Raw genomic sequence first — 13782 nt, 5'->3', positions numbered from 1 at the left:
TGTGAGATTAGATACATATTCCTTGTAGTAAGGCATATTCCCCCTGTTTTTCCTGTTTGTTAACCCACTGTCGGTTGGTCGACATAGGTCGGCAGAGGTATTAGTAGTTCGCAGGTCTTTAACATGGATCATAGGGAATATACATTCGTGGGTGGATGTCCTGTCGGCATCACCGGTATTCCCCGTGTAAAAAAAAAAAAAAAACCATTATCAGACTGTCATTGCCCTATACCTGTATATGTATATTTATAGGGATATGTAGGGAGTTTTGTCAAATTATTTGGTATGCTTTCCACAGACCCCTCGGGTTCCCAAGATTATTATTGGTATTACTCTTGTCACTTAATATTCCGGCCGGTCGGCATTTACTATGGTCTATGTCGACCTTAACCTCCCTGGTTATATCGGTACATGTTCATACACGTTTACAACACATTCTTGTCACTATGGACCTCACGGGTCTGGACAATCCACTTGCGTATTGGTTATATCTATATGAGTATATATGTAGATATATGTTTAATATATGCAGGTTTGGGATGTATGTGTTTTATTGTGGATTACTTGATGGTTATCCATGAATGCTGAGATAATGGTATTCTTATCATCTGCTGATCGCTCTGTTGATTAAGCTCTAGATTGGTCGGGACGAGTTGTTTTCGATTCTCTCGGGGAGTCCGAATATCATTCTCTTCGCAACGCGGAGAGAAAATTACGACAGTCATCTCCTGGTCGACGCAGAGCCGGTTGCAAGGAATCATACACAGGCAGCTAAGTGAAATTTTTATTTCTATACTTTGACCTTGTATGCACTGTATGCACTTGGGGGAGTGTGGTAGTCGGATAGGCTTCCGATAGAATTATCCTACCCAGAGTGGGTAAGCTTGCCTATGTTTATTTTTCTTATGACATTACAGCAGGCTGCCACGTGACAGCAGGTGATGTGACTGGTAAAATGCGGAAGAGGTCTCCGGGAGATGCTGGTGGGAGGTATACAGCTGTTGGGTGTGGCCTCTCTTCAGTCAATCTAGGCGGTATCCGCTGGTAAGTCTAAATTCGTGAGTTACCCTCCTTCACAACGGTTGAGGACGCATTCTTTTGTGGTATGCAGTCGTTTAACCGGTTCGATACCGTTCTTTTTTCCTTTTCGGTGTAGACAGTGGAAGGTGAAGAGGTAAGTGTGCTGCCGCCTTGTTAGGGTCGCAGAAGTGGACGTAGTTTCTGTTTCCACTACATACACCACTTGTCGCTGAGTCTATCTGGCTGGTCCCCACTCTGGTGACCACTTGTCTACTAATTTTCAGCTAGTCCAGGGATAGACTAGGACCTGTGGGTTATTTATAGAAGCCAAAGGGGAACATTCTGAGTTACGGTTGTTTCCCCTTGCTATTTTTTCTAATAGATCTTGACCTTCCCCTATGGAAGGGGAGGTAGCATGCGACGCCATGCAGAGGTGCGTCACGTTCAGAACAGTGTCTGATTGTCCCTGTAAAAAGGTGCTTATCGGTGTTTATCTCTGACTGTTCTTCGGCACAGGGATTGGCCTGTTGTTCCCAACGACGCAGATGTCAGAAGTGCGTTTAGGATTAGATGCTGACTGGTTAAGGTTCGGTGTTTTTCCTGTGGAAAGAGGTCTGAGGACCCAGAGTTGGATCGGCTTTGAGGTGACACCTCATCAAGAAGCCTTTTTCGGTGAGCAGGTCTAATACCAGAGTGGGTTTCATGGGACCAGTTGGAAATGTGGTCCGGGTCTCACCTGCGCATGCACCGGAATATATTCAAAACGGCCAGGACATCGCTCCTGTGGTGTCTGCTTGGTTCTTTTCTTGAAGGTTAGGGATCCAAGTTTAGATCCTGGTGTCCGTGCATACAGATCTCCGAGGCTGGGGAGCAGTCCTTTGCAAGGCACGTATTTCCAGAGGATGTGGTCAAGTGGGAAACTTGGCTGCTGTAAGCTTTATTGAATTAAGAGCTATTTTAGACGAACATATTCTTTGGGTTCTGCCCGTGTTAATCCGGCCAGACGACTTGTCAGCAATTGCATAAGTAAGCCGCTAGGGCGGAACAAGGAAAAAGCGGAAATGACAGAAGATGCAGGTGGCAGTTGAGTGGGAAGTCTGGTAAACGCTATATTAGCAGTCTTCGTTCCGAAGGTAAACGACGGAGAAATAGATTTCCTCTGCGGACACGATATCCTGCCGGAAAAAAAAACAAAACATTTCTGTCATCATCGAGATGCTTTCCCAGACGTGACAGGTCTTGGTAGAGTGTTGCAATTGGACAGGTTGGCGTCTCTCCTCAACGAGAGGCCTCGAGGTGATTGTTCCAGGTTAAGTGACACTCAAGATATAGCAGTAGACATCCTCGTGACACCGTGGGTGTTTTTAGTCGGTCTAGGTGGCCTCTCCGCTTTCACCTTTCTGACAGTGGTAAGCGTAAGATGATCTAAGGTTCCGATGATCCTCTTAAAATACGGTCTAGCCAGCGAGGGTTGGCTATCCAGTTTTTCAGGGTTTACTCATAGAAAATGAATGCCCTCTTCCTTTACGTGAGGTAATGTTACTACAAGCTCAGGGCGTGTATCAGGACTTACCGCAGCTGCGTCTGACAACGGGGCGGTTGAATGTCATATTCTAAGCTGAACGGTTGTTCCCAGTGAAGTAGTTTCTTCAAATCTTCAGGCTACGAAAGAACTGACGGCACAACGTTACCACCGTTGTTGGAGTAATTATGTGTCTCGGTGTGTATCCAGGAAGGCTCCTATGGAGAACTTTCAGCTAGCTCGTGCTTAGCCATACAAGCCGCTGTGGAGGACAGCCTAATAAGTTCCTTTACAAAAATTTCTCTCTTGGAAAGTGGTCAGACTATTGACTTTGGCGTCCGCAAGGCGGGTGTCGGAAGTGGTGGTTTTGGCTCATAAGAGCCGCATTGATCTTTCAGGTGGATAGAGAGGAATTGAGTACCCGGTTGGTAGTTCTACCAAGAGTAGTTTCTGGTTTTCACAGAAATCGGCCTATGTTGAGGCCGGGAGCTACTTAGGCATTAGCTGGTTCAAATTCCCTTGATCTTGCCTGGGTTTTGAGTATGTAGGTCATCAATTGGGCTCAGTTTGGAGGAACAGAGACCCTGTGTGTCTGGTATGTTCCCATCTTGATTTGGGAGACTGCTTTATACTGTCAGTTACATGCTGAATCTGCGATGAAGTTTGGCATGTTCGTTCTACGGCTGCTTTGCCGTCACCGAAGTCGGTGGAGGTTTCTTCTTTTGGGAAGATGGGTTTTTTCTTGGGCGGATACCCAAGGAGTCTCAGCGGTTCAACTTTGCCGAGCAAATTCTTGGTCGGGGTCAAACGCTCTGGCTATGCTTTACAAGTTTGATACCCTGATTTTGGGGACCTTATGTTTGCTCACTCGGTGCTGCAGAGTCGTCCGCACTCCCGCCCGTTTTGGAGCTTTGGTATAATCCCCGTGGTCCTTTTGGAGTCCCCAGCATCCTCTAGAACGAAGGAGAAAATAGGATTTTAGTACCTACCGGTAAATCCTTTTCTCTTAGTCCGTAGAGGATGCTGGGCGCCCGTCCCAGTGCGTACTGTGTCTGCAGTTATTGCTTTTGGTTACACCCTAGTGGTGTATCTTTTCTGTCAGGCGGTTGCTACTGTTGTTCATGCCATGGCATGCGGGGTCTTAATTTCGCTTATGTGGACACACGATTTGTGTTACATAATTTCTCAGTATGTGGCTGTGTTTGGTTCATGCCGTTGCCTGGTATTCTACTGAACGCCACGTTCTACGGTGTGTTTGTGGTGTGAGCTGGTATGACACTCACTGTGTTTGTAACAATAAATTCTTTCCTCGAAATGTCCATCTCTTCTGGGCACAGTTTTCTAACTGAGGTCTGGAGGAGGGGCATAGAGGGAGGAGCCAGTTCGCATCCAGTATTAAGTCTTTATAGTGTGCCCAAGCGCCTGCGGATCCGTCTATACCCCATGGTCCTTTTGGAGTCCCCAGCATCCTCTACAGACTAAGAGAAAAGGATTTACCGGTAGGTACTAAAATCCTATTATTTTTTTTTAATTGGTGGTTGAGGTTGTCAGTATTGCAGGGGGCAGATCACATGTTCCTGCAATCTGTCCCATTTGTGAGTTTCAGAAACAGGGAAAAGGGAAAGTATGAAAACATGGCAATGCAAATGAATTTTTTATTATTTTTTTTTGGAAAAGGTCCATAGTGGTGTTTCTTAATTATTTTTGTTAGGCATTTGTATTCTCAGACAGTTGTGTGTCAGTTGTGTGTCAACAATTATGGTAAAGTAGATTCTTTGGTATTGTTATGAAATATCTGGGATATATATAACTTTCCTACTTTGGGGTGGTTTATAATCCTATGTTCCCTGTGGGCTTTTTCTGGGTATTGGATATCTGTATACTAAATGATTGGTTCTACTTGCAGATGATAGACCTTATTTCATTATCAATGTTTAACCCTTTTGGTGCTAGTGTGCCAAAGGAAATTATTAAACGTAACTCTTCTTTATTTATTTTTTGTATATAATCCCCTCCCCTCCAGTTCTTCTTGATTTCTTTCAGCCCCGTAAACTTTAGTAATGAGGGGTTTGATTCATGATGGTCTCTAAAGTGTAATGAGAGCGGATGATCTTCTGTTTTTCGTTTAATATTGCGAATGTGTTCACTGATTCTGATTTTCAGTGGACGGATGGTTCTCCCTATATACTGTAACTTACATGGACATTCTAGTAAGTATATGATGCCTTTGCTGTGGCATGTGATTCTGTCTTTGATTTTGTAACTGTATGAGTTAGTTGCGGATTTTTTCATGATAGTGGGTAATGTGCTTCTTGCTTTTACCCATATGGCAAACTGAGTAGGTCCCACAATGGTAAAAACCTCCTTTGTTCTGTGACCCATCTATTGTGGTTTGTATCTGATTTGGTGGCGGTATGTGGCTGTGTGTTAGTTTTTTCTTTTTTACATATATCCCAGATATTTCATAACAATACCAAAGAATCTACTTTACCATAATTGTTGACACACAACTGACACACAACTGTCTGAGAATACAAATGCCTAACAAAAAATAATTAAGAAACACCACTATGGACCTTTTCCACACAAAAAAAAAAAAAAAAAAAACAATTTAATTTGCATTGCCATGTTTTCATACTTTCCCTGTTTCTGAAACTCACAAATGGGACAGATTGCAGGAACATGTGATCTGCCCCCTGCAATACTGACAACCTCAACCACCAATCAAATCAGTGGAACAAAGGAGGAACTGATGCTGGTCCCGCCCGCAAGCCAATTTAACACCCAATACTGACAACCTCAACCACCAATCAAATCAGTGGAACAAAGGAGGAACTGATGCTGGTCCCGCCCGCAAGCCAATTTAACACCCAATACTGACAACCTCAACCACCAATCAAATCAGTGGTACAAAGGAAGAACTGATGCTGGTCCCGCCCGCAAGCCATTTTAACACCCACCACAATCAGAACACTGCAAAGACTCCCAGAGGAAGACCGATCCAGTTGAAACGCGTTGGGGGAGACGACTAAGAGACATCAAACCATTGGAGGACAGGAGAGTGCTGTGAGACCCTCGGACCTACGGTGCAGACATCGGTAAGCAGTACAGACGGACGGGCAGCAGGAGGACCACACAGGTGAGTACTCCGTTGTGGGGAGGTGCAACACTGCCACAGGCTCTGTTTAGATCCTGCGGCTGAGCTCCCCCCCACGTGAACACGACCAACCCAGCGAGCGGCACAGGCACACGGGGAGATCCCTAACAGGACGAACCGGAGAGCGGGTGCGCGAGCTGAGGGACGAGTCTGTCCGGAGCCGCCAGGAGGTTCCCGCTGCCCCCCGCACCTGTACATCTTACAAGTACGGCCGCAACGATAGTGCACGAATACCTGACTTCCACACGCAGAGGTACGGGACGCCGTCCTCTGCAACTTTTTGAATCTAATTACTAAAGACAGATTTTTAAAGCCCACACAGTCCGGTCAGGACTAGAGACATTTCCACTGGAAAATCTATATTTGACTTTTAAAGCAACATAGCCAGATTTAATCATTACATATATATATATTTTTTCCAGCCCATTGGCCTTTGTGTCAGAACACACACGCCAAGAACCTAAAGGATTTAATCACCAATTTGAGTGATTAAAGGACTGAGTTAAACAGGTGCTCCCCGTGGAGCACACATTGTGATTACCACCCTTTTTCATGTTCCACAATATATCTGCACTGTTTCATTATATTGAGTGTCATATTTGATACATGTGAAAGTAAAACACACCTTTATATAAGTATCCATTTGCATCATTTCACGAGTACTCAAACTGTAGGGGATGAGCGCAGTCAGGTGAAAACCAGATATCCATACCACCGTATAGTGTCCCCAGTTCATAATATGCCACATTACAGTGTTCCCAGTTCATATTATGCCATACTATAGTGCCTTCACTACATATTGTGCCACATTACAGTGCCCCAGTTCATCCTATGTAACATTATAATGCCGTCCAGTTAATTTTATACCACATTATATTGATCAGGTCCAGGGACATATCTAGATTTATTGTAGCCCCCAAGGCAGAAGTTTGTAAAGGCCCCTACATAACGCTCAATGGTAAAAAAAAACAAAAAATGTATATATATAACACATGTATCTGTGACAAGAAAGGTGGCCCCTCTCCGCTCTGGGCCTCATAGCAGCTCATACTTGCCTACCTGACCCTCTGCATGAGGGAGAAAATGCTCTGTTCCTGGACTTTCCTGGTAATGTATGATTGCCATCACCTGTGGTGAAACACCTTTCTTATCAATTACCTAGCTCACCACAGGTGATGGCAATTCTCAGCTCTGGGCCCCATAGCATCTGTGCTCCTTGCACCTATGGTAGCTACACCCTGTATATAACACATGTAACCGTGAAGGGGAAGGTGGCCCTTCTCAGCTCTGAGCCCATAGCAGCTGCACTCCCTGCACCTATGGTAGCTACACCCTTGTATATAACACATGTAACTGTGAAGGGGAAGGTGGCCCTTCTCAGCTCTGAGCCCATAGCAGCTGCACTCCCTGCACCTATGGTAGCTACACCCTTGTATATAACACATGTAACTGTGAAGGGGAAGGTGGCCCTTCTCAGCTCTGAGCCCATAGCAGCTGCACTCCCTGCACCTATGGTAGCTACACCCTTGTATATAAAACATGTAACTGTGAAGGGGAAGGTGGCCCTTCTCAGCTCTGAGCCCCATAGCAGCTGCACTCCCTGCACCTATGGTAGCTACACCCTGTATATAACACATGTAACTGTGAAAGGGAAGGTGACCCCTCTCAGCTCTGGACCCCATAGCAGCTGCACTCCCTGCACCTTGTTATGCACACCAGTGCCTGCAGGAATGTACTGGTGTCCGAACTGTTATGCACACCAGTGCCTGCAGGAATGTACTGGTGTCTTATTTGCAGCAAGCAACAACAAATACAAAGCTACACAGTACTGGCTAACTTTCAGGAACTAACTAACCAACAAAGATTCAGCAGCATCTGCTTAACCTGAGAAGAGGGTTTATAAAGCAGGTGCTGTCCACGCCCCACTCAGACCTCACAGACTGTGAGCACAAAAACCAGCACCGGATCCCCTGCCGTGCACAGAGCCTGTAACCACTGCACAGCAAAAGACCCGAACCGGAGTATCAGCTGCGCTTAGGTTACTCCACCAGCACTTGTCTCCCGGTTGCCATGACAACGTGGCAGCACAGGGCAGGAGACCCTAACAGTACCCCCCCTCTGACGAGTGGTCAAAGAACCCCTACCACCGGGTTTATCGGGGAACTGCGAGAAGAAAGAGCGTATCAGCCTGGGGGCATGAAGATCACAACTGCGCACCCACGACCGCTCCTCCAGGCCATACCCCTTCCAGTGCACCAAAAATGACAGCTGACCCTGAACCATCTTGGAGTCAAGAATCCTTTCAACAACAAACTCCCTCTGGCCACGTATCAGAAGAGGGGAAGGTCTTCCACTGGAAGAAGGATTACTAATCGCCCGTTTTAAAAGGGAACAATTAAATGTTTTATTGATACCCAAAGAACGGGGCAGATCTAACTGAAATGCCACCGGATTGATAACCCTGGTGATCTTATAAGGGCTGATGAACCGGGGGCCTAACTTATGAGATGGCTGTCTCAACTTCAAATTCTTGGTAGACAACCAGACGAAGTCTCCTAATTTGAAGCTGCAGGGTCTTTTCCGCTTATCAAAAAACCCTTTTGGTCACTAATGACACAGACACAAGGGCTTTCTTCACTTTCCTCCAAATACCTCTAAGGACCGAACCACAGAGGAACCACCAGGCGTGGAGTCCAGGGGGTCAAAAGAATTGGCCTTAGGATGATGCCCATACACAGAAAGGAAGGGAGAGATCCCTGTAGCAGAGTGAGCCGCGTTGTTATAGGCAAACTGCGCCATGGACAGATGAGCAACCCAGTCAGTCTGACACTTGGAGACATAACACCTGAGGAACTGCTCCAAGGACTGGTTCACCCTTTCAGTCTGCCCATTAGACTGCGGATGGTAGCCTGACGACAAGCTGACAGAACTCTGGAGATCGGAACAAAATGCCCTCCAGAATTTGGCCACAAACTGGGATCCGCGGTCAGAGACCACATCAAGTGGCAACCCGTGGAGACGCACAACATGCAGCATAAATAATTCAGACAGGCGTCTGGCCGATGGCAGCCCAACCAGTGGAACAAAGTGCGCCATCTTCGAAAACATGTCAACGACAACCCAGATGGCTGTCATCCCCGAGGATTTGGGCAAGTCTACCACAAAATCCATTGAAATGTGGGTCCATGGCTTAGATGGAATAGAGAGTGGATGTAATGGGCCAACAGGAACCCCTCTAGGAGTCTTATTTCAGGCACAGATGTCACATGCCTGAACCCACTGATCCACATCCTTAGCCACCAAGGGCCACCACACCGCCCTAGATAGCAACTCCCGAGTTCTGGCAATACCCGGGTGACCTGCCGACTTCTTGGCATGGAATTCCAGGAACACTCACTGTCTTAACCTAGGAGGCACAAACAAAAGACCTACCGGAAGGTCTGGAGGAGCCTGCTCCTGTGCTCTAAGGACTAATGACAAGAGGTCCTGGGTAATGCCCACTTTAATACATGATGGGGACACAATGGGCAACGGCTCCTCTGTGGTCTCCTGGATTGGAGCAAAACTCTGCGAGAGCGCATCAGCCTTGATGTTTTTTGACCCAGGGCGATATGTTATCAAAAAATTAAAGCGAGCAAAAAACAAAGCCCATCGTGCCTGCCTGGCATTGAGACACTTCGCTGACTCTAAATATGCCAGATTCTTATGGTCGGTGAGAATTGAGACCACAAACTTAGCCACCTGAAGCCAGTGTCTCCACTCCTCGAGTGCATCCTTAATAGCCAACAATTCCCGGTTACCCACGTCATAATTCATCTCGGCAGGCGAAAATTTACGGGAAAAGTAAGCACAGGGATGAAGGCGATTATCAGACACTCCCATCTGAGAGAGCACTGCCCCAATACCCATCTCAGAGGCATCCACCTCCACCACAAAAGGACATTCTGGATCTGGGTGTCTCAGCACCTTGGCTGAGACAAATGCCCTTTTGAGATGGGCAAAAGCCGCTTTAGCCTCACAAGACCAGTGAGCAACATCCGCCCCTTTCTTAGTGAGTGCCACCAAGGGCGCCACTATAGACGAAAATCCAGCGATAAATCGTCTATAAAAATTTGCAAAGCCCAGGAAACGCTGAAGCGCCTTCAAACTAGTGGGCTGCACCCAATCCAGGACTGCCTGTACCTTGGAACCCTCCATTTGGAAACCTGGGGAGATAATATATCCTAGAAATGTGATTTGCTGAACTTCAAATTCGCACTTCTCCAGCTTCACCCCAAGCCGGTGGTCTCTGAGTTTCTGGAGGACTAAGCGTACATGCTTCCGATGTTCCTCCAGGGAATGGGAGAAGATTAGGATGTCATCTAAGTATACAACTAAGAATCTATCCAAATATTCCCTGAGTACATCGTTCATGAAATCCTGGAAGACTACCGGGGCATTACAGAGCCCAAAAGGCATCACCAAATATTCATAATGCCCTGAGTGGGTATTAAAGGCAGTCTTCCATTCATCCCCCTCTCTTATTCGGATTAGATTGTACGCCCCGCGTAGGTCAATCTTAGAAAAAATGGTGGCAGTACGAAGCTGGTCAAACAAGACCGAAATGAGAGGCAGTGGGTATGAGTTTTTAATCGTAATACGGTTCAATTCCCTGAAGTCGATGCAGGGTCGCAACGAACCGTCCTTTTTACCCACGAAGAAGAACCCCGACCCAACCGGAGACTGTGAAGGTCTGATAAATCCCTTAGCCAAATTCTCCTGAATGTACTCTGCCATAGCCTGAGTCTCAGGACGTGACAGGGAGTACAACCTGCTCTTGGAAAGCTTAGCATTCGGCAACAAATCAATGGCACAGTCATAGGGGCGATGGGGAGGTAGTACCTCTGCAACTTTTTTGGAGAACACGTCCGCAAAATCTGCATAACACCCTGGCAATCCTGGCAAACTTAGCTGTGAGAGCCTGACTGGAAGGCTCAAGCAACTCCTGAAACAATCAGTACCCCAACTAAGAATCTCCCTAGAGACCCTGTCAAATTGAGGATTGTGGGCCCTTAACCAGGGTAACCCCAACACCAATGGGGCAAAAATACAGACAGTCACATAAAAGGACAATTTTTCAGAGTGTGTGGCTCCAATAAACAAAGAAATCTGGCTAGTGCAAGAGGTAATTTTACCTTGGGATAATGGTTCCCCGTTTAACCCACAAATCTCAATTTCCGACGCCAAGGGTACTAAGGAAACAGAGTGTTTCAGGGCGAATTGGCAGTCCATAAAAACCCTGTCGGCCCCACTGTCCACAAAGGCCTCAGTCTTGACAGTTTGACCGAGGATCTTCAAGGTCACCGGAATGATAAAAGTCTTCTTGGGAAATTCTGACTTCTGGCCTGACAGGATATTTCCCATCACCCTCAGGCCCTGAAGTTTTCCGGCTTTTCTGGGCATGATACTACCACATGACGTTTATTCCCACAGTACAAACACAACCCCTGCTGTCTCCTCCGCGTCTTCTCATGCGAGGAGAGGCGGGTAGACCCAATCTGCATAGGCTCCTCAGAAAATTCCTCAGAGTCTGAGGTTCCCTTGGGAAAGAAGGAAACCTTGGTCTCCCTTTCAAGCCTACGCTCTCTCAGCCGTCTATCCACCCGGATGGATAACTGCATGAGCTGATCCAAGCTATCAGGCAAGGGATATTGTACCAGTTGGTCTTTTATCTGGTTAGAAAGACCTCTTCGGTACTGGTGTCTCAGGGCTGGGTCATTCCACTGGGTATCATGGGCCAACCTCCGAAACTCCGTACAGTAAACCTCAACTGGCCTTCGCCCTTGCTTAAGGATCGAAATCTGAGCCTCGGCTGAGGCCGTCTTGTCAGGGTCATCATACAACATGCCCAGTGCCGTAAAAAAAGCGTCAACACTTTTAAGCGACGGACAGTCAGGCTGCAACCCATATGCCCAGACCTGTGGGTCTCCTTGTAGCAAGGAAATCACTATGCCCACCCGCTGAATCTCCGACCCAGAAGACTGAGGCCTAAGCCGGAAGTATAGCTTGCAGCTCTCCTTGAAACAAAAGAACTGCGAGCGATCTCCAGAAAAACGATCCAGGAGATTTACTTTCGGCTCCTTAACCCCTGAAGGTGCTGCTGCTGCGGAAGCTCCGCCAGCGGCCTGGGAGGTGTGCATTTTAATGGACAAATCATTAAATTGTCGAGTCAGGACCTGCACCTGATCGACCACCTGTTGCAACGTATTTTGAGGGGTATGCTCCATATTCCCACAAAATTTCAACAGGAGTATTAGGCTGCTGAATATGTTATGCACACCAGTGCCTGCAGGAATGTACTGGTGTCCGAACTGTTATGCACACCACTGCCTGAAGGAATGTACTGGTGTCTGAACTGTTATGCACACCAGTGCCTGCAGGAATGTACTGGTATCTGAACGGATAGGGATGCAAAACAAATGAACTCACAGACAGACTGGGGAATATGACATTACGTACACAGAAGGTGATAGGGTAACGAAATAAACACAAAGTGAACAGAGAAGCCCAGAGGCTAAGAAACTGGGTGTCTCCTTGGTATTAGGAATGCTCAGATGGAAAAAGCAAGATGTTGTGTTTTAATACGTAGAGAACCCGAAATTCTGTTGCTAAGGGCAACTGCAAAACCCTAAAGGGTTACCAACGGGTGTGGCAGTAAACTCCTTGGTCAGAGATGGAATGATAGACACAAGGAGAGTCTCCACAATCCTAATCCTCACTTGCACTGGTTCAGTTTACTGCCACTAAACTGACACCTGAACACCTTGCACAGTGAGAAAGGATTTAGGCAGGCAAGTCTGAGAATACAGCCGCAAACTTGCTAAGTTCACAGAGTAGCAAAAGAACCCCAGCAAGTTAAATGACTGACTCCAGTCTTACTGCTATGTCTGGATTGGCAGAGTGTAGTACCAAATCCCCAGGCCTATTTGCAGTAAGCAACAACAAATACAAAGCTACACAGTACTGGCTAACTTTCAGGAACTAACTAACCAACAAAGATTCAGCAGCATCTGCTTAACCAGAGAAGAGGGTTTATAAAGCAGGTGCTGTCCACGCCCCACTCAGACCTCACAGACTGTGAGCACAAAAACCAGCACCGGATCCCCTGCCGTGCACAGAGCCTGTAACCACTGCACAGCAAAAGACCCGAACCGGAGTATCAGCTGCGCTCAGGTTACTCCGCTAGCACTTGTCTCCCGGTTGCCATGACGACGTGGCAGCACAGGGCAGGAGACCCTAACACACCTATGGTAGATACGTCCTGTAACTGTGACAGGGAAGGTGGGCCCATCTCAGCTCTGGGCCCCATAGCAGATGCACTCCCTGCACCTATGGTAGCTACATCCTTGTATATAACACATATAACTGTGAAAGGGAAGGTGACCCCTCTCAGCTCTGGGCCCCATAGCAGCTGCACTCCCTGCACCTATGGTAGATATGTCCTGTATATAACATATGTAACTGTGACAGGGAAGGTGTGCCCCTCTCAGCTCTGGGCCTCATAGCAGATGCACTCCCTGCACCTATGGTAGCTACGCCCTGTATATAACACATGTAACTGTGACAGGGAAGGTAGCCCCTCTCAGCTCTGGGCCCCATAGCAGCTGCACTCCCTGCTCCTATGGTAGCTACGCCCTGTATATAATACATACTGTATAACTGTGACAGGGAAGGTGGACCCTCTCAGCTCTGGGCCCCATAGCAGCTGCACTCCTGCACCTATGGTAGCTACAACCTTGTATATAACACATGTAACTGTGAAGGGGAAGGTGGCCCTTCTCAACTCTGAGCCCCATAGCAGCTGCACTCCCTGCACCTATGGTAGATACGTCCTGTATATAACATATGTAACTGTGACAGGGAAGGTGCGCCCATCTCAGCTCTGGGCCCCATAGCAGCTGCACTCCCTGCTCCTATGGTAGCTACGCCCTGTATATAACACATACTGTATAACTGTGACAGGGAAGGTGGACCCTCTCAGCTCTGGGCCCCATAGCAGCTGCACTCCTGCACCTATGGTAGCTACAACCTTGTATATAACACA

Source organism: Pseudophryne corroboree, chromosome 6 (genome assembly GCF_028390025.1).
Source record: "Pseudophryne corroboree isolate aPseCor3 chromosome 6, aPseCor3.hap2, whole genome shotgun sequence".
NCBI classification, from domain to species: Eukaryota; Metazoa; Chordata; class Amphibia; order Anura; family Myobatrachidae; genus Pseudophryne; species Pseudophryne corroboree.
Note: the sequence above shows the minus strand (reverse complement) of the source record.